Source organism: Sorghum bicolor, chromosome 8 (assembly GCF_000003195.3).
Source record: "Sorghum bicolor cultivar BTx623 chromosome 8, Sorghum_bicolor_NCBIv3, whole genome shotgun sequence".
In the NCBI taxonomy this organism is placed as follows: domain Eukaryota; kingdom Viridiplantae; phylum Streptophyta; class Magnoliopsida; order Poales; family Poaceae; genus Sorghum; species Sorghum bicolor.
In genome coordinates this window covers 50,712,083-50,733,205 of record NC_012877.2, presented here as the reverse complement: position 1 = coordinate 50,733,205, position 21,123 = coordinate 50,712,083, and the positions used below count along the sequence as shown (strand labels likewise).

The 21,123-nt window shown below is 41.8% G+C and overlaps 1 pseudogene; it reads left to right on the top strand.

Moving 5' to 3' along the window:
- LOC110429623 lies at positions 2,066–3,305 on the top strand (annotated as a pseudogene).

Sequence of the window (21,123 nt, the reverse complement as noted above, 5' to 3'; positions counted from 1 at the left end):
ATGTCTGAGGAGGGTGTTGGGCTGCGTCCTTTCCAGCATGTAGCCAGCCGGGATGAAGGGGGCGGGGTCGACGGAAAAGTTCGCCATCGGAGTCGACGAGGGAGGTGGGGAAACAGTGTTGGGCGGAGGTGCCGGGGTGGGCAAGATAGAAGGAGATGCATTAGATGCAGGGACAGAGGTCTTTATAGACAGGGGTGACGGCGCTTCACCTTCCAGATAGGAAACAGGCCTGAAAACTCGTGACTGATTGGCTCGGGCCTTGCAGGAAAATTCGGAGTGTCCATAACGGAAGTAGAGAGAGCACCGGGCCTGGCCGTTGCAGTCAAGGCTATCGTGGCCTAGAGAGAGGCAGCGCCTACATCTGTTCAGTGGGCCTTGAACCGGGTTCGGAGGAGGACCAAGAATTCCACGCTCGGACGAAGGATGTGGGCCAGAGGAGATAGGTTTCCAGCGTAATCCAGGCCGAGAAGTCCGCTTAACCGAGTTCAAACTTGAATTTAAAAGAGGAGGGAGCGAGATCTTCGCGGTTACCGTTTTGGCCGTGTTCTTCGCTTTGTCCGTGATCTTCGCTCTGGCCAACCTCGGTTGAGAGGAGGATGAAAGCTGGGAGAAAACCCGCAAGTCATCCTGGTAATTTGAGACATGGTTATGAGGATAACGGAGTCTCTTGAAAACCGCCGGGGGATGCTATGAAAAAGGGGAGGATTTGACAACATCAGCAAAGGATCTTCTCCCAGACCTGTTGGGAACAAGGGTCCAGGAGGCTTCTTCTTCATCCAACCACCTTTGATAATCACGGCGCCAGTTTGGTCCTCCATTGCCCGAGAGGAGAAGAAAATAGCGAACGATTTGCGGATAAAACAGTTGGTTTTGCGGATTAGAATACCAACATTCTTGGATGAGACAGAAAATTTAAACATCCATCCCGAGAGGTGGATCACATTGAAATCTTTAGCAGTCCCTCCAAGGCAAGATTTAAGGATGGTACTAACTGAATCCACATTCAAACGCAAGGCCGAGCGGCCAAAGCTGGCGACAAGATGGAAAGTGGCCGGCGAGAGTGACGAGACAGGACTGACCGTGCAGCCGAAACGCTGGAAGACCAACTTCTCAAAGGAGACCCCCGGACCAAAGTCGAGGTCTAAGAGCTCAGCCATCGGGAGGAGTCTTTGAGCAGGTTTCGCGCAGGTTCAGAGGAGGAGCTCCGGCAGGAAGGCGGTGAGGGGTGGCGAGGGGAGGGGGAGCGGCAGTGAGGTGGGCGACATGGTTTATTTCGACATCTAGATTATCTTAACAATTTATATGCCGCTTTTGCTTTTTAAAATATACTCCATACGCTCTGAAATTAAGTGGATTTTCAGTTGCTCTAAGTCAAGACATCATAAATTGGACCAAGTTTACAAAAAACGAACAAAAATTTGATGTAGTAAATGTGGTTACTCTTCTCTATAAACTTGCTCCATTCATAAACTGAAAATCCATTATATTTTAGGGGTGGTGGAGTATTTATGATTCTTCACGCTCTGCATAGCTTCCCTAGCAGTTCCGTGAAACGGTGACAGCGACTGTAGCTGTTTTTTTATAATTAAAAAAAAAAGCGAACTACGGAGGGGATGCGACTGTAGCTATTATACGGAGGTCACCCTAATTGACAGCAAAATCCATTACTTATGTCTTCTCTACAACTCAGTCGGCGGCCAGATATTTATATATATATGAAAACGAATGCCGACGAATCCACTTGGCTATACAAAATGGCTTCCACTCCCACCATACAAACTTGAAAGCTCATCCCTTTGCTGAAGACTCACTGACTCAGTCGTCGTTCACTTTCTGAATAAGGTATCTGAAAGGCCGGGTAATAAATCCATCAGAAAAGTACATACAGAAGTGCAACATGTAATTGAGGCCGAAATTAGAAAGTAATGACGCTTTTGAGGAACTTTTTAAAATTTCCTATTACGGTTAATTAGTTTTAATAAAGAGATAATATAAAGAAAAGATGACAAGATGGTGTCATCGTGGTGCCCAACCCAATCCAAGATATATATAAGTATACCCCTGCAGCTCTCCAGCCAAGGAAACAAGCAAGGAAAGCACAACGAGAGAGAGAGAGAGAGAGAGAGATGGGGCAGTGTTCGTCCTCCTCCCAGCATCCAAAAGCAGAACAGAAGCAGCAGCCAGCTGCTGGTGTTGACACCCAGAAAAGGTTTCTTAATTTTGAAACTCTCTTGTTTCCTTCCTATCATGATATACGTAGTACATACTGTCGAGTGAGTCAACCTATAGTGGTTAAGGTTTTCTTCTTGTTCCAATTTGCAGGCAGGAGCAGCTGCGAAAGGCGGCTGCAGCGGCGCACATGAATCAGCCATACCACGCATCTAGCAATGAGGAGCTCGTCCTACTTGTGTCCCTGGATTCAATCACCAAGATTGGGTGAATTGTTGATCTGCAGATATGGCGAGGTCATCGATCTCTATCCGGTAATATTACTAACCTTATTGTGGGTGTTCCAGATAGATTCCAAGATATTTTGTGCAGCTAAACCTCGAGACTAGTTTGGTCTCTATACTTGTATCAGCAGTTCAGCACAATAGGTTTGTGTGTCACCAACTACTTAAGAAAAGATGCTCACTGTAATCTGTTTGTAAGCTCTGGGTGATGGAACCTCTGCCTCGTGCATAAATCGGAACCAATTTGGTATTAGAGCCACCGGACCAAAGTTAAATATTAGTAGTCCAGATACCATAATGTTTGTAAAGAAAGAAATAATTTCTGCTCATTCTAATCTACTTCAATCACCTACCTTGTCTATCTAGGAGTAATGATTTCAAGTGTTCCGGTGTATATATCATTCATCTTTATTAATTGAGGACATACAACAGGCTTAATCCTTTTCAACTAGGTACATAATGAGTATTGAATAATTTCTTATTACAACGCCATCTTTGCCCCTTTTCAGGCTCCAGTGGTGACAGCTACGGTGAACATCACCTCTTGTCTCTCCTATAAAGAAGGATGCAGCTGACAGGCCCTGTTTGTGTCATCCATATATAAAACTCACCAATAAACCTACAAATTAGACTGCCACCCTTAGTCTCTTTACAAATTTTATATTACTCCACGTACCATCAAATTTATCACTTAAGCCCGTGTACTTCAGGAAATAAATGTTTTTCCAAACCATGCATGTATATGTTGAGAAATAGTCATGGAGGCCGCCCTTGTATGTATCAATCAGCTATTGCGGGTTGTTTGGTGTGACCCTTCAGTATTTTCCTTAATAATACTTGCCATTTTGCGCATACGCATCATTGCATAGGAACAAAATGCATGATCGATGTTCAAGGATGCAACCACTCAGCATCCAGCTTAGTCCAAACATATTTTTTCTAGACAACTATCGTCGTTTGGTTAATGAACATGGGAATGTCATGCCCTCCTCCCTAAAAAAACTATATTCGTGGTTTAACTAGATTAATCCTAGTGTACGTCCTTAAAATGTATCACCGAACATGTCATAAAGCACAAGGATCATTATAACCCAAGTTGCAAGTCATACACCATTACATCACACATGTCACTTACTTAGTTTTACATAAGCATGGTTTAAGTTTCACATGATATGCATCGACCTTAAGCAATGCAAAAGTTCAACATTGCTTCACTCATATGTTTAGCATATACACGACAACATATACACCTAGGATTGTGGACCCACACTATGCCTAGGCAGGTAGCAATAACAACCATGGGCTCTAGCTCACCAACATCAACTTAACAGGAGCACCAGGGATACTGATCTATAGGGCATACTCAATATTACAACCTACAGAGTATGCATATTTGGCATTAGAAAGGAAATGGCATACATAATTGAATAATTGTATAAACCCTTTAATTACTTGTTGAGTTGTCTATAACGACCCATGCACTACAACTTGTTCTATATCATTCCTAATAAAGTATTGCATGATAATGGCACCTTATTTAAGATGAGTACCTTTCCGTTGTGATCATCATGGACATTCTTGTTTCCCTCCTAACTTGGGCAACTCTTTAGATAAACCAGATGTTAACTAGCATCCATTTAGCATGAGTTCACCCTATTACCATTTGTTGCTTGTCAACTCCATTCCCCTAAGTTGACTAACCTAGTCACACCCTAGTGGGGAGTGAGTCAGCCCTTGGGCCACAGCTGAAGGGTCGAGAAGGCGGAGTAGGGGAGGGTGAATAGTCATTTCTAAAATTTATCACACCAGCTAACCAAAACAAATGCAGAATTAAAACTATTGGTCTACCGAAGACTACACCCCTCTATCTAAGTTCTAGCACCTTATAAAAGATCCTAAACAAGAAAACAGCCTTAGCAAGAGCTCACCTAACCAATTCTAAGAGCAAGATCACACAAACCTATGCCACTAGTACTTTGCACACCAGGAGAGCTCCTACAGAACTAGTAAGCAAAAGCACAAAGCTTCTAAGCTCACTAGGCGATGCTCAATAATAAGGCAACTAGTGCTAAATTAGATAGCGCAGCTTACTTAGCTATACAAACTAAGCAATGTGACTAACAAGGTTACACAAACTAAATTATAGTCACACCATGGGAGCTACTTCTAGCTACACAAGCAAGAAGGTAACTAGCAAGCTACATAAGCTAAACTAATTACAAGAGCAACTAAACAAACACTATAAATAGAGAGTAAGTACAAGCTTGTGTATGGTGAATGCACTATAAATACCGAGGTTCACTTGGTTGCCACCAAGCTAAGTCCTCTTTGAGACAAGCTCCAAGGTTACTGCCGGTCTTCTTGTTAGTGATGACCCGCAAGTCACACTCTTCCATGTAGAGTGCTTACCACAAGCTCTAGCCCTTGACCTAGCTAGACCACTTGTTGCTCTTCACATCTCTCTTTCTAGAGTTATTACTCTTCGCGATCCTCACGGGTGAGCACCGTACCCCTCACAAACTCTTCTCTAGAGCACCGCACAATCTCCTTACGTGTTTTGGGGAGTCATAAGCCACCAAGCTGTCTAGGAGGTGGCAACCTCCAAGAGTAACAAGCACCACCGGCTTGCAACACAAACACCTAGTGTCACTTGATGCAATCTCTCAATACAATCACACTAGAATCGCTCTCACACTCGATTAGATGAACAATATCAAGCATGAGTGAGTTAGAGGGATCCCCACCACACAAGCCACCAAGGCCATAGTGTGGTCAGCAACCGGCCTAAGGACGGCCACACTTCTATTTATAGCCCCAAGGGCTAAACTAGTCATTGCTCCTTCACTAGGCAAAAGTCAGGGACGTTGACACTAAGGCGTCGGACGTGCCTTCCTAGCATCCGATGCTCATAGGGTAGCTACATGTCACTATCCGTTTGAACTTAACTATTGTTATCAATGGCTAACTTGCACGTGCGCCTGTCATAGCCACACTGAACGCACCGACGAACCACACCGGACATTGAGCCTCAACATCGGGTGCTACTCAGAGAGGTCACGAAATCGGTTTCGCACCATCGGTCATGTCCGATGGGGTGCCATCGGACGCGGCCTACGTCCAATGCTCACACAACCAAACTTCTCACTCGTGAAAGTTGCTAACATCACAGTGCATTGGATGCTCAACAGTGCTCGGCCAATGTCCAACACAAAACCCTCGAACACGCTAATGCACTACATAGTTTTGTGCCACTCAGCTAGTACGCACCGAACACTGAGCCAGCGTCTGATGCCTCCGCAGCCAATGTCTGGTAGTGTTTCTTAGTGAGGAACACTCCCGCAACTTCTCCAAAACTTTCCTCCGATGCAATGGAAAAAGAGCATTCCATTTCCACAAAAACGTCAAATCCCACCTTGCAAGCTCGACGGGTGGAAAGAAGATCCCAAACCCCTCTCTTCCCCTCAAACTCCACCTCCTTTGCAAATATGCTAACACCACCAAGTGTACACCACCCTGTGCATATATGTTACCTTTTCACAAATATTTTCCCAAAGGAGTTAGCTTCTCAACTTGTCATGCCACTCAATCCTAACACGTATGTAAAGTTAGATCACTCAAGTGGAACTAGATGACTGATAGTACGGCCATCTATCCTAAACCTATTCATAAACTTCTCTACACACTTATGACCGGTGAAATGAATGCCCTACAAATATATCTTTGCCTTGCACATTCCATTCCAACTCCTCTGATGTTGATGCAACACATGCACCAACTAATCACCAAATGATATGATTAACTTCATATCATCATGTGACCATATTGGTTCATTGATCTTGACCTCACTTGATCTTCACCATTGTGTTGGTCCATCGACGCCAAGTCTTACTCAAGCTTCACCGTCACACGTGGTCCCTCGCTTCAAAGCCTCTAACTTGCCCTTCACACTTGCAACCTGTCCATTGAGCCAAGCCTCATCTTGATCTTCTCCACCTTTGGTCACATGACTCCATGTCATGTCTCATATGCAATGAGGTCCTTCATCATCACATATTCACATGTGGAATAATCACTTGTGTATCTCACATAAATACTATTAGTCCACCTAAGTTGTCACTCAATTACCAAAACCAAACAAGGATCTTTCACTAGCACATGAACCTTCTACCAAATGTGAAGCTTTCTACACAAGTAGCCTTGGTGTCTCAATCACTACCTTCTTACTCTTTCAATGGAAGGAACAAATATTTAATCATGCCTCATCTTGAATAATCTTCCTTTTCCTCTCAAGCACTAAAGACGTTGACCTAAAACCCCTAAAAACCCACACACTCTCTATAGGTAAATATGATTTGGGTCAGTCGACTTGCTTCACCTTCTCCCTATACCATTAGGGCACTCCCTTACCCCAAAGGTTACATATCTTGCAAGATTGGACCCTCATGTTGCCCACCAATCTTTCATCTCTTAGAACTACATCCCTCTTCAACTAATCTGTTATAAGACAAGGCTCCTTCCAAAATCTAATCAAGCAAGTTTTGCCATGCTACCTTCACTCTAGTCCCTTGGAGCCCTTCTTACTTAGGGATACACTATCCTAGCTCATTTATGAGTCAAAAAAACACCCAAAACCCTAATGCTTTGGAACCCTTACTGACCCTAACAAGTGCCCCTTTATCGAACTGACTGACAGCACCCACACTAGCTTTAGTTGACTAGTCAACTAGTTAGGTCATCTCGTATCTAGCAAAATGTCTAATGGTCCTATTGGACTGCCTACTAGAGCACCTATTGTCTTGTAAGGCACTAGAAAAATAGCACCCTCTCTACCTCCCAATCTATAATTCCATAACTCTCTAACCCCTCTATCTATAGGATAGCAAGAGGAAAGAATAATATGACATGGGTGAGGCTTCCAAGCATCAAGTCCTAATCCATCCATCTCATCAATCTCCAACTCAATCTTGGTGTCAAGAAGGTCTTCATCAACTCATCAACATCTTCATCTCCCTAAGTATGATTCTTGGTGGATTTACTTCATCCATGTTTTTATGATATTCTAGGCCATATTTAACAAAGCTTTCTTAACGCTTTCAAATAGGCTTTTGTTTCACTATTTGGTACTGATGTAGACATGGCATTATCTTCTAACCGGTGGAGAACTCCACATTCATGGTCTAGGCTCGAACCAAGTCTTATTTAGACACCCACAACAGTTACATCACTACTCCGTTGGTTATCAACCACGTACAACATGATTGATCTAGTTGAGAAGGGGTTTCTGCACGTGAATCAAGAATACAAGCAAGAACATGAAGAACACAATCTAAAATTGCAAGTATATATGAGGTGTATGAAAGTAATATGTGGTTTAAGTCTTGATTCAAGAAGACTAGCCAACACAGGTGAACAAGATCAAGAATAGATGCCCTAGTTCATAACAGTCGATCTTGATGATACAAGTGTAATGAATAATGTATGTTTCACAAGAAAAATAAAAACACACAAAATATAAATCCTAATGAGAGCAATGGTGTCTAAGTGTAGTGTTTTGACATGCAAACCCCTAGATCCTACCCCTAATGGGCTCTAAGACGATATGGGCGCAATGGACCAAAGGGCGGTGTCGCAACATCCTGGCACATTTTGGACACTAAATTATTTAAATGATTCCTATTGACTCTAGATAAATTTTGATGTCAAACCAAATCCATTGGTTAGCTTATAAAATTATCTTTCCACACATATGTGGATAGTCAAAAATAGACTTTGTATGTGTCCAGGACATCAATTTTACCTAGAAATGCTCCTAGAACCCCAGATGGACTCAAACTTGAGTTGGACTAGGCCTCCGCCATGATGTTGATGAGTTGGATGTGCACATTGGTGCTCCTCGTTTCCTTGGATTGTATTTATAGAATGGCAAGCGCCAAGATGTTCGATCCGAGCACCAGCATTGGGACGCTCGCGCTGCTATCTCTAAAAGTGCGCTTGCCCATAAGGCCAGTCTCAATGGGAGTTTCATTAGAGTTTCATGCACATTAAATATGCTGATGTGGCGCTATATTAATGAAGAGAGAGATGACAAGAGTTTCATGGGAGTAGAGAGAGTTTCATCCCTATGAAACTCTTATGTACTGTTTTCAAAATATTAATGTGTTGGAAACTGTGTCATGAAACTCCCATTGAGGATGACCTAACCCATCCCTAACGCATTGCACGTGGGCCTCACTTCCATCAAAATGCCCCCTTTTATGCTTGACACGCCCACACCCCCGTCCCCATCCCCATTCGTTCACCTCGCCCCGGCAGGGGCACCTCGGCCCCATTGTGCCCCTGACGATAGCCCCTAGTGCATCGTGGCCACGTCCATAGGCTCGCTGCACCGCATTCCTCAGCACCCCTGACTCTTCGTACAACATGAAACACTTGAGTGCAAATATACGACTCAAAAATAGATGAAACATCTGGAATATGTAGTTGCAACATACGTGAAACATATAAGCAACATCTAGATAGAACACTTGCAACAACCGCCAATGGAAATGTCTTATTTTCACTGGCGGTTTTGTTAAAAAAACCGCCAGTGTAAATCAATTTCCACAGCCAGTTTATAAGTCGTGCCGGACGTTTTCTTTGCACTGGCGCGTGGTAATTGAAACCATCTGTACAAATTAGACACAACTGCCGCCATTGAGCTTTATTTACTAGTTTATGATTCAAATCTTATACTCTTATAAAGCTAAACCGCACTAGAAATTTCTCTCAACATGCAAACTATCCACATCAACAATCCGCTAAAACATGCAATTATAGGCAATTAGCACATGTAATTATGATAGTCATCTCTTCATCTACGAATATACTTTTAGTTGTTCATATTGATGTGTCAAATCATTCAATAAAATTAATTTAAGATAATTTTATTCATATGACTATAAATATAAATAGTCTAATTTTATTTTAAATTATTTGAAATTCCCAGAGCAACGCGCGGGTATTCTCCTCACTATGCGCAATGCATGCACGTGAGCGATACAAACATGTAGAAAAATATTGTCTTGTGGCTTTTACCACAAAGTTAGCACGTGCAAATGAATATAAAGATCTCTAGAGAACTCTAAGACCTGCTTAAGCAAATCGTAAGTTGGTTGAGGCTATACATGACTTATTATGCCTCGTTAAATATGATGATTGTTTTTCGGTTCACGTGAAATTTAGTTATTTTCATGTGTACATCTAAAATAAAATAGTAGCGTAAGCACGGACACTATATTAGTAGTTTATGGGTCGTATTGTATTCCATTCTTCATATTTGGTGCATAATAACCTGTGAGGAATAGTTTATTTGTAGGTTTCACAAAATATATAATAAAATGCAAAGGAATTTGAGGCAAACACCTTTAATTTCAAAAGAAGCAAGTCATCTAAACAGCCCAATCATACATGTAATACTGTACTTGTCATTTACACACATATGTATAAATATATCTATATATAAAAATGAGAGAGAAACTTTATTAATTAGACTTTATTAGCTTCTTATATAGAAATGCTAATATATTAAATATACATATGTATAAATATATCTATATATACTTAGTGCATAAAAAAGTTGGGTATTTCTGGGAATACCAGGAATACCCTCTGTATCCGCCTATGATCATCGCCAAAGTACACTGTAACAAGATGGGTCGAGGCCACACCGGTACGGAAGCCTCGAGTAGACCGGCGCCATACCTCTATCGAGGCTTATTCTAGCACCTACATCCTGTAACCTTGAGCCTCCCCTTGGACTATAAAAGGGGACGCTGAGGCCGAGCTAAGGGGGAACTTACAACACAAGATGCACGGAACACAACTCGCATACCTCACTCCACACACTTGGGACTTGGAGCCCACATCAGACCATTCTTGTATCCACCCTTGTACAAGCACTTAGGTGCAAGATAATACATACTCCACGCAGCTGTCACCTACGCGGACTACCACACGATCCGACACATCAGGGGACACTCGCAGATAAACAAGATATCTAGACACCACGTCTACATATTGCCTATCATCTACCCACCGATCGATTAGGTAAACGCTATATGAGCAATTACATGAATTCAATAAGATCAAACCAACTATTGTAGACATATAACCAAAGTAGACAATGACTAATGTAATTAAGAACATATGAATCTATTAAGAATAAAGTCTCCCTTGTATACAATAAAATACTATAAAGTAGAACTAGAACTATTACCGAACTCTTGCGCTCCAGACCAACGCCAGGGGCTTCGATCCCGATAAAGAACTAGATCTCCTGTACTTCTAATCTAACTAACTAGAACTATGAACTAGAAGGCTCTTGATGAACTTGAAGGCGCTTGATGCTTGATGGCTTGAGGCCTTGATGAATAATGAGATGTCTCTCTAGGAGGGTCTGCCTACATATTTATAGTCCGGCAGGAGTCGAGCGCGCCGTCGGATCAAACCAACTTAACTAAGGGCCGAGATGACTCCTCAAAGGCGGTGGAAGAAGCTTCCAGAAGGGGGCACCAAACCCTAGAGCAGGGGCCGGCCGACACTAGGGTGGGGCTGACCGGCCCCACCTAGCAGCCGCTGGCTCCCCCTCGCGTCGGTTGTCTTTTAGAGTATTCCTAAATTCTCTCGCGCTGTTCCCCGTGGCGGATACGTTTCTGGGTTTGATTTGCATTAGAGTCCCTCTTTTGCAGCTTTCCTAAAATTCACCCTGGAAAAATACAGAATATACAAAACTCGTGAAAATTGTTAGTTTAAACCCTATACTAGTGTGTATTCATGATCTCCTTCAGGTTTAAAGTTATAATAAAAGTTGACGTTATCGACCGTCAAACAGTAAACATCTCATTGGTTGTAAAGCGCCGCTTAATATAATTCATTCACAAGTAAGTTGTATTAGCTAGCAAACTTTTGCTAACTTTTAGCTTTCTTATTGTCGTGGTTGTTAATCTTTTTTATATATCGTACAGTGGTGTTTAAGACAAGAAGGGGGAACAACCTATGTGGATATTACGTCTGTAAATTCTTGATGGTACACGTCAATCAAACACCCACCGAGACCCTCAGAGTATGTTACATGTCTCTTTCATTATCTCTGAATTATATTGAATAACTTATATAACTAATATCTTTTTTTTATTTCAAATTGAAGACGGAATGGTTGAGGGAAAAGGTCATGCAAAAAGACCGCATCAAAGCTATTCAAGAGACGATAGCAGGATTCCTCCGCGAGCAAGTGATCAATCCAAACGGTGAGTTTCACTTCAACGACAACGGAACTCTTATTCCAAACAACGATGATCATTTGTATCGGCTTTAGAGATTCAGAGAAAAAACTATGTGTATATATGTGTTACGAATCTTGTACTTATAAAACTATATATAAAGCTTGTTACATATTCATCTATTTAACTATTAATGTGGCCTATTCGTTTTATTATAGGCAAAGCTTAATTATAAAGCTAAGCCTATAATAATATTTATGCTTAATATACGTGTAATATATATATTATTATATCAGCATAAAATACGTATTGACAAACCTATTATTATTATTATATATAAATAATAAACATAACCGAATAAATGAACCATAAAAAGAAAAAAAAGACCATTTTAACACCGGTTGGTAATACAAAGGGTCCTGCAACGTGGCAGCTCTGGCAGGACCCTTTAAAATCGGTTGGTAACCAACCAGTGTTAAAGGGGGCTATAGCACCGGTGCCCTGAACTGGGACTAAAGGGTGGGCCTTTAGTTGTGGAAGGCAGCACTTTCCGAACTGGAACCGGGGCAATAGGCCCTTTCCGACTTGTGCTAATGCCCGAACGTGTAGCAGTGCCTCTTTAGTATTAAGGTATAGAGATATAGATGAGTATTTTTCGGTTCACTTGAAATTTAGTTATTTTCATGTGCATATCTAAAATAAAACCGTAGCCTAAGCTCAAACACTGTATTAGTAGTTTATAGGTCGTATTGTATTTAATTCTTCATAATTGGTGCATAATAACCTGTGAGGAATAGTTTATTTGTAGGTTTCACAAAGTAATAAAATGCAAAGGAATTTGAGGCAAACACCTTAATTTAAAAAAGTCTAATAAGAAGCAAGTCATCTAAACAGCCCAATCACACATATAATACTGTACTTGTCATTTACACACATGCATCCAGTATTTCGAGCTCAGTATTGCCGTATTCCATGCCTTCTAGATGGACGAGGCTTTCTTGGAACAGCTCGAAGCATAAGAAAAATGTGGATTCCTGTTGAAATTCAGTACAATTCTCGAGATTTGGACTTGTAGCTTTTTCATCAGCATCTACCATGGAAACCACTGTCTCAAGCGTACGGGTCCTGGGATCATACACGTGGACTTCCTGCATGGTGGTGGCAAGCATGATCCGATCGGAGGAGTCGTCACCGTCGCCGGCGAGGTAGCAGAGCGGCACGACGAACCACGTCGTCATCAACCGCTTTGCGGCGTGCTCGGCCAGGTCAACACGGTAAGTCAGGGACCACGCGCTGGAGTCGTGGTCGTCGTCGAGCCTCCACACCTTGAAGGTGCCGTCCATGTCGTCGCGGTGTCGGAGGTCGCGCAGCATGCAGAGGTGTCCGGCGAGCTCTGCGAGGACGGGCCACGTTCACGATTTGTGACGAATTTGTGATTAAAAGTAATTCGTGTTGGAAATAAAAGCAATTTAGCGATGCATAAATTAATTTCGACAACAATAAAAAGACTAACATGTATCACACATATATGAATCGAAACTAGCACTACGATTTGAATCAAGTTCACGGGATCTAGTGCTAGCAACACAAAGGATATGAAACCGAACAACAAAGAGGGGATAGACATCCTTACAATGGGTTGTCGGCGCGAAGGAAGAAGAAGAAGACCGTCGATGCAGATCGGCGAACACCGGGCGTAACGGGAAGAAGACGTCTAGCGAGCAGTCGCGACGGCACTTTCCAAAAACCTGATACGCCCCTCTACCCCGTGTAGGGACGCGAGGAGACGTAGGCTTCCGAGCCTGCTCTCCCGAAACCGATGGCACGTCGGCGACGGGATGGGGAAGACAGCGGCAGCGCAGTAGTGTGGCGAGAAAGAGATGAATCTCTCGGTGTAAAGGACGACATCTCTCCCCATATTTATACACGCGTCGCACGTAGCAAATAGGCAAGTAATCAATCACCGTATTATGGAAACTTTACATGCCGTTTATGCACTTGTCATAATACAAAAATAATTGCTTACCAAATGGGCCAGCGCAACCGCAAGGGTTGAAGCGGGGAATCGCCGGACCATTCACGCGCATGTCGTGCATGCCTGCCCATTGGCCCGGCCTAGCCCGGCGAGGCGAGCGAGCGCGCGCGTGTGGTTCTTCCTTTTACTCTCCCCAATTGCTTCGACAAGTTGGAGGTAGCTCAACTATTTAAGTTGGCTTCACTCCACTTGAAGTAGCAAGGTGGGACTAAAGTCCCCCCACCTTTCCATATATACATGCATGTATGAGTGGGTTTTGGGATTTATTTGAAATTGTTTGGCCCAAGACCTAAAACATCTAACAGTTCGTCATGGAACGAGCGTCATAGATTGACTACCATGACGAAATGCATAATTTCGTCATAGATGTGCATTCAATCTATAACAAAATATGTAACGTCACAGAAGTAAATCCATTCTATGACGAAATATTTGCATCACGGATGTAAGTTGCGTTCGTCATAACATGTTGTCTTGTTAGCCCGACAGACATCGTTTGCCACGCTGGCAGCTGACGTGGTAGGCCACGTGGCATGACACGTGTCGTGCTGACGTGGAGCCCGACACGTGTCACACTGACGTGGCACCTCACACGAGTCATGCTGATATGGCAAACGACACGTGTCGTGCTGACGTGGCGTGTGACACGTGTCGGCTTTGTTGGCTACCATGTGTCATTTTTAAATGGGGCCACGTGGCATCGTGTGATTTGTTCTCGTTTTCATCACAGATCATATTATGCGATCGTCCCAGAACATAAACTGAAATCGTGTCGGCTTTGTTGGCTGCCACGTGTCATTATTAAATGGGGCCACGTGGCATCCTGTGATTTGTTCTCGTTTTTGTCACAGATCATATTATGCGATCATCACAGAACATAAAATGAAATCATCACAGTAGTGAACTCTTCATCACAGAACATTGAAATGACTAAAAGATTCCACAAAGTGGAAACATAAGTTATTGCATGACTCACTTAATATCAGTACTTGACTCACAGCTAACTTTGACATCATTAGCAAGATAACTAGGGACATCAGTACTTAACATCAGTACTTGACTCACAACTCAACCAATTTCACAGCAATACTATTAAATAGGGCCAGCAACATAAGCCATGCTAGTACAAACAATTATTTGCTCCTTTGTCCTTCAAATGGTGACAAAATAAGACGTACTCTATGGAAAACGTGAGGGGAAAAACCTCTGTTTACTTGAATCTACAGTGTCTTGTTTGTCTAGCTTCTATGGTAACACTACCATCCTTTTTCTATGGTAAAATCTTAATCTTTTGGTCTATACTTGATGAGTTACATTTTTATGCGTCCAGTTCATGTGTGTGATATTTTAGCTGGAGTTGCTCTTGGTGAAGTACCTAGTCCTTTGGTTACTTTGCTTGCATGTATAGTTTTCTACGTATGGTGAACTGTGTTTTCAAACCTGATAAAAACTTGTATGTATGTTTCTATGCACCCACTTGTCAAATTAGGGGAGCATTCTAGCCTTCTAGGCTTGCTCCTAGGCTCCTCTCATAATGGGATTTGGAGACACTAGTACCTTTGTATTTTTGTTAGATACACAAATTTTTTTTGGATGCATAGAAAGTATTTGCATCAATGAGTTTTTGTCTAGCATTAATGAGTTTCTGTGCATATTAAAAATTTGGTACTACATCTTCAACTTTCTCTGATTTATCTGGTGTCTGTTTGCATTGATTCAAATTGCTTAGATGTAACACCCAAAATTCTGTTTTAAATTGATAGGATTTAATTTGATTTATTTAAGTATTTTGTGAGCATTTAATTTAGTTTTTAAATAATTTTTGTTGAAAATAAAATTCACCATAGGTTTAGAAACCTTGATTTCGCATTCATGCTAGAGTATCTTTATTTTGTGCTGCTTACCTTTGTTTGGAACTCAATTGTTTTCAAATTTCTATTTAAAAAGGGTTTTGGAAAAGTAAACAGAAAAGAAATTTGAAATAAAAAAAAGAGGAGAAAGCCTCCCTAGATCTGGCCCGAAGGCCTGGTTTCTCCCCCTCCCCCTGGCTTCCCCGCGCTCGGCCCACCTTTCCCCGCGGCCCACTCTTCTTCCTTGGCCCAGCAGACCAGCGCAGCACGCCTCCTTTCTCCTTATCCCTCTCTGGCGCATCGGGCCCGCACGGCAGTGTCCCATTCCCCTTTCCATCTTCCTCCTCGAGTCGTGAAGGAAGCGGACACCATCTACCAGCAGCAAATCCCGAATTTCCCAGGATTTAGCGTGTAGGGAGCCCGACCGAGCCCTATTTAGCCGTGTCTCGGCCCCGTATCTCTCTTTTTGCGTCCAATTCGTCCAAATCGCGCCCTATCTTCCCGTGTTGAATCTCGCCGAGCTTGTGCTCAAGCCGCCATCGCCGCGCGCCGTCTCCGCTCCTTCTCGGGTTGCGTCAAGGCCCTAGACAGGTTCGCAGTGAGCTCCTCCATCCCTAGGTGCGTTCTCCGTGTTCTCTAGTGCTCGGAATCACGCGTTTGCCATTTCCGGTGAGCTCCGGGGCGGCATCCATGGTGCCGCCGTGTCTGGCCTCGCCGCCGGCCGGCCGCTTCCTCCCCTGAGCGAGTCTCGGCCGTAGATCGTGAAATCAAGCGCCTGGATTAGAAGATACCCTTTCGGGGTAACTTTTGCTAAAGAGCCCTTGGGTAATTCCATATTAGAACCCGCCATCCAAAGCGCCTTCCTGATTTTACGCCTTTTATTTTGGAAAACGTATTCTTCATCGATTTGAATTGGAGTACGCTTTCTGCTATTTACAAGTTTGTCACTCATTTTATAATGCTCATAAAATATTCATTTTAAATCTGATTTGGTCCATTCAAATTGCGTTAGGTTCGTATTTTCAACCTCTATATGTTAGAAGAATTATTTTTCTGTTTTGAAACTTTTTATTTTCACAGTAGCATTTAATTAATTATTTATCTATAGGAAATCTTAGAAAATTCATAACTTCCACGTTTTAATTCCGATTTTCGTGAACTGTACGTTTGTGTGATTGTAGCGCTGCGTAGAATAATTTCATAAACTTTTATCTTTGATTTACCACTGTTTGGTGTATTGTTCTAATTATAGCTTGTTTGCTTCGTGTATGATTGTCTACATTGGATTGCGTGTTGTTGATTGATGATCGGGTATAGACGGTGAGCGATACGTTGGTGATCAAGGTCAATCTTTTGAAATCCAGCAGCAGGCTCAAGAGAGCTTTGATCAAGGCAAGTATAACTTGAGATCATCCTTGCTACCTATTCACATTTAATGCAATATATCATATGCATGTGTCCATCTTGACAGCCTTAGCAAAATCATAAATGATTGTTACCTGCATTCCTTGTTACCTACTTGTTATGCATTTGGTGTAGATGTGCTAGTGCTTGATATAATCCATGATCTTGTAAGATGATTAATAGCTATGCAATGAACGTAAAAAGATGACTAATGACTATATGAGATCTTGTCTGTAAGTGATCACCGGGATAACAGTGCAACAATGAGGGCTATAATGGCTCTGGCTTTAGCTTAGTATGAGGATCTTTTTCTAGCTTGTTAGCGGTTACCTTAAATGGCGTAAGAATGGCTAGACACGTTGTCGACGAAAGCTAGTCGGCAGTCCACCTTGGAGTATACCCACGGTAGTAGTTTATCGGTAGACGGTGCGCAAGCTACGAACTTGATGGTGACGCAAGACACAAACAAGGTTTTTATCCAGGTTCGGCCACCGTGCGGGCGTAATACCTACGTCCTGCGTCTGATTATATTGGATTGTAGTGAGAGAATAATATGTCCTAGGGGGGTCCCTTGCCCCTCCTTATATAGTCCGAAGGGCAGGGTTACAGATTTGGAAACTAATCCTAGTCGGTTACAATTGCCATAGATAGCTCGATATCAATTCCTATTCTAACCGACTAGAATCCTGCTTGATCTTCACGTCTTGTTTCCTTGCGCGAAACTCCAAGCAGTCGGATCAAGCCTCGGACTTGTCTCGTAATAGGCCAAGCCTCCTGGCCCAAGTCTAGCCGTAAGGGTATAGGGGTTTATACCCCCACACACGTTGGGTATAGTGTGGCCTCTGTCCATGTGTATAGGCTGCGGGTTATGTGCCATGGAAGGGGGGCTCTATATCTGCCTGCCGAGTGAATCTAATGGCCCTAACTTGTTAGACGAAACTTTTGAAAGGCTTCATAGTGAACCCTGCCGGCTTCCTTGGAAGTGAGCTAAGAGGTCGACGGGCCTCGGGCGAAAGGGTAAATCATGACTCATGGGTAAATATGTACAACCTCCACAGAGTGTTAAAAACTGGTATACTAGCCGTGCTCACGGTTAAGAGCGGCCTTGGGGGTTCTTACACTAAAGATGATGAGCTTGTTAAGTTATTATGTTCATTTGATTATCGTTTATGCAATGAGTTAATTATGCTTACAATTGATCATGTGATTATCAGATTATTTATGCTACCTTGACAATTTCAATTTAATTATGAATATGTTGTCCACTATTAAAAGCTAAATGCAGTTAAACCAGTGTCAGCCATTTGAGCCTCATGAACCCCTGGTTATACTTGTTGAGTACGATATGTGCTCACTCTTGCAATTTCCCAACACCTCAGGATATGTTAATGATGACGGCTGGAATGAGGACTACCGTCATGAGTATTTGGTTTGGAGTCAACTAGTCAACAGAGTCCCTATGTGGTGCCTCCGTCGAGAGCGTTGTTTATTTCTTATTATCATTTTTTGTATAAGACTATGTGATTTATTATCGTTCCGCTATGTAATAAACACTGTAATGGTACATTTGAGATTTGTCTACTTATGTGTGCGACTGTTTCTGGGGCACATATGAGTCTTTTATGCATCCTATTTTGTTGTTAAAATATGGGTGTGACATTAGATGTGGATTACAGGGTTGTGTTGGCTCGCAACCTGGTGGCCTAGCCGACTTTGGGATAGGATTGTACGCGCTCGCTGGCCACATAGAGGCACTCAACATCCTCACCAATGAGCTTGTTGTCAACTAGGATCACATGATTATGGGATGCTGATCCAAAGGAATAATAATAGTTTTTATGCTTGCAAGTATAGATTTACATGCATGGTGAAACTATGATTTATACTTAGTTGCATAGGTTTCCACCCCAACTGAATTTGAATTTCAAATTCCAAAGATGTATACATTGTTGGAGCACACTTCTATGTATTGTTAACACTTTTTGACATGCATTGTTGGAGCAACTTCCTTGGCATGCGGCGGTGGCATAGTTTTCCATATGTTGTATTTACATTCTTGAATGAGATGAGCAAAACTATTGATTTCTATGTAACCTTAGTTGGGTTTCAATATTTTTCATAACTAGGTTTCTATGCATGTTGTGAGTTGGGAGCATTATATATAGTCCCCACCAAGTGGATAGTGTTTTGTATATTTCTGTGCACTATATCTCTATTAATTGTACATCCTGCTAGAGGGAAGCATGGTGTTGTGGGTTTCTATACATTGTTCTTCTATTTAAATAAACACCTCCCTAGGTTTTTATATATTGTTCCTCTGTTAAATAAACATCCCCTACATTTTTTGAAAGCCTAATACCTATAGGGGAGGATTTTTGTCAGGGTTCTATGCATCATTTCCATGTTAATTATATATCCCCATAGCGGGACACATGATGTTAGTGGAGATAATCATGTTTGTATTAGATGGAATGTTCATTTCGCGAAGAAGTTTTTAGATGGTAATAAAAATAATTTCTAATCATCTAACCACTAACTTTTATACAATATTGGCACTAAAACTTTCATGTGCATCTTGACCATAGATTCTATGCATCCAATCGGCCATCACATGCAAATTTCAAATTTTGGAGAAGACGAGATTGTCTACATGTTTTACGCTTATTACAGTACATTGTTCCCATATTATTTACACATTCCTCATAGTAGGAAACATGATGTTGGTGGAGGCAATCATGGTTGTGTCGGTAGAATGCCCATCTCACATAGATATTTTTACATGGTAACAATATTATTTTTTATTTCTCCAACCACTAATTTATATGTAATATTAGTGCCATAAACCTTTCTGCGCATCTTAACTAGTGATTCTATGCATCTAATTGGCCATCACGTGGCATGATTCAAATTGTCAATTTTGAAAAAAAATACGAGTTCACTTCCATCTTTGCCATTGTAAGGGTTTTTGTGCCTGCTCAAAAATGTTTCTATGCCTTTGTTGTGGTGTAGGATGGTCGAAAGGATTCCTCTATTTGGTGTGAGGTCAATGGTGGCTCGTCATAGGACATGGCTTGCGACGTCCGCAACTTCCTTGGACTTGTCACAGTGGTGTAGTTTGATATTCGATATAGTAGATAGGTTAATGTGAAAAGTTAGTTTTTCATATGTTGTGGTTATATGCTTGGATGATATGAGTGAAACTATTGGTTTCTATGTAACCTTTGTTGTGTTTCAATATTTGGTTGACTTAGTGTCTATGGATATTATGAGTTGGGAACATTATGGATAGTTCACATCTAGTGTGTAGTGTTTTGTATGTTTCATTCCCCTAGAGGGAATTATGGTGTAAGGTTTCTATACATTGTTGCTCTATTAAATAAACATATCCTGGTGCAAAGAATGGTGTGGGTATGGGTAGTGATGGTGTTGGTTGTAATAGTCCCCTGTAGTAGGAAGCATGATGTTGTTACAGACAATCATGATTGTGCTAGGTGTAATGACCATCTTGTGGAGAGGTTTTTACACAGCAACAGAAGTAATTTTTATTAATTCAACTACTAATTTATATGCAACGTGGCACTAAAAACCTTTATGCGCATCTTGACTATTAATTCTATCCACCTTTATACTCGGTCCTCACGTGTCAGCATTCAATTTTTGAAGAAGACAAGATCGTCTCTATGTGGAGATGTTTCTATACGGTAATGAAATTAATTTTTATTCATCCAACCACTAATTTCTATTCAACGTTGACGCCAAAAAATTTCCTACATGTTTTGACCAGTGATTTTATATATTCAATCGGCCGTTACGTGTCATGATTCAAATTTCAACTTTTAAAAAAACATAGGATCGTCTCTATAATTCTCACTCACAAGATCTATTCGTAGACGGATGCATAAAACTTTGTCTCATAAAGCACAGAATTATGAATTTTATTTTTTTAAAAAAAATATATATATTCACAACGGATCTTGAATCATGCACAAAAATATCAGGAGTTCAATGGTGAAAACCGTTTTTGAATCAGATGTTTCGTTGAGAAATTATTGTGAAAAAATGGAAGAGATTAGAGTGGACGCAAACATGCAGGCATGTGTCAGTATGTGTAAGTGTATGTCAGC